Consider the following 2011-nt stretch of genomic DNA (forward strand, 5'->3'; position numbering starts at 1 on the left):
TATCATTCCTAGACGGCTTGCCCGATTTCAATGAAATTTTCAGGGGTGATTGGGGTCTGTGTGGAGGGTGCACATAAGAAATTTCATATGTGTATCTTTGCACGTTTTGCAAAAAAAAAAAAAAATAATTCTCTTTGGCTTTACGTGTTTTTTCGGATTTCTATCATTCCTAGACGGCTGGCCCGATTTCAATGAAATTTTCAGGGGTGATTGGGGTCTGTGTGGAGGGTGTACATAAGAAATTTAATGTGTGTATCATTGCACGTTTTGCAATTAATTCTGTTTGGCTTTACGTGTTTTTTTGGATTTTTATTATTGTTTTGCCGCAAGATTGGCAGTCCTGCCTTTTACTAATAAATAAACAGAAACAGCTGGCGAATGTTTACAATTATTAAAAAACATTGACAACAATTTAATTTATAATCTTATAACTGGAGTCTACTATCGCACCCTTTCCTCAAACGTGTATTAATTCAATATTCAAATAACGTATATTTATATAATTTGAAAAAATCTCCCTACTATACAAATATGTACAGCAATATTAACTAACTAGCGAATACCCGGCGTGCTTCGCTGCGCCTTAAAAGTAATTTTGTTTTGTTACTTCGCTCTCACAACATTTGAAAATATTGGTTAATATTGCTGTACATATTTGTATAGTAGGGAGATTTTTTTAAATTATATAAATATACGTTCTTTGAATATTGAATCAATACACGTTTGAGGAAAGGGTGCGATAGTAGACTCCAGTTATAAGATTATAAATTAAATTTCCAAGAGAAAGTCGGTTCTTTACATATTTTCTAATTACCTTCGAAAATATATTAACTCAAAAAAAAAAATAAACAATGCTTCATAGATCGATTTTTTTTAAATCTAACTTCATAAAGTTCTTTAAAAATATTTTGTAAATGAGGCCATAAGAGCTTAGGGGGAGTGTTACAACACAAAAATACATTTAAGGCGCAGCGAAGCACGCCGGGTAATTGCTAGTTTTTTTAGGAAATGTTAACGGAAACATGCTATTAAAAAATATTTCCTCCTGTAAGAGCGTGTGTGAATCGGTAACAAAGTTCGCGGCAAGTAAATTTTTGACAAGTTTGAGGTGAATAAAATTTCAGTAGCCCATAGGGCTAGTGAAATTTTTGACAAATGCATAGAAAATTTTGACAATTGCAAAGATTGCTGCTGTGTGTAATTTTTCGTAAAATAAAAGGTTAAGTTGATGAACTGCAATCAATGATGGTAGATGTTTTCTTAAAATATTAATTTCACTCAATTTGTAATAGTTTATTGCGCATAAATCTGCGGTTATGAAAAATTTACTGCTGTCAAAAAAGATTTCATTTCACACAGCAGATTGGCAAAACTGTCTCACCATAGTAAAAATATTATTCAACAGCTTTCCCCATAGAACTTTGCTACCGATTCACACACGCCCTAAGTACTAAAAAATACATCACTTAGGGCCAATTTTATATGAATATTTAAATGGCACTTAAGTTTAATTGTGGATTGTAGTTGAAATGTCATTTAACTTTCGTTGGGTTTCAGATAAACTTTGTTTAAATATGCCAAACAATTGACAGCACTGCTGCTTGTTCCTTGAAATTGTTGTTGCATTTGCTTATTTGTTTACATTTTGGGCTGAACAGCTGAAGGCATGTTTGATGGGTTGCCGACAGAGTGTCCAGATTTGGCGATTTCACGCCAATTTGGCGATTTTTTTTTTGATATTTGCGCGTAAAAATTTAGGAAATCGCCATTGGCGATTTTTTCCTTTCAAATACATTTTTTTCAATTATAAAAATATTCAAAACTTAGTTATCCACGATAATTTTACAGAAGAGGCTAATGAACTGAGTGATAAACTTGACTTGTGGCATATTAAAGCATATTAAAAGACTGTCAAAAATGTTTAATCACCCTGATCGAAGAACTTTTGAAACGATTACCTAGTCTTAAATACCTTTGAAAAAAGCTTTGATTTTGTCACTAGACAAGTGTG

This window comes from Rhagoletis pomonella, unplaced genomic scaffold, assembly GCF_013731165.1.
Source record: "Rhagoletis pomonella isolate Grant_MI unplaced genomic scaffold, Rhpom_1.0 Rhpom_scaffold_00006, whole genome shotgun sequence".
NCBI lineage: Eukaryota > Metazoa > Arthropoda > Insecta > Diptera > Tephritidae > Rhagoletis > Rhagoletis pomonella.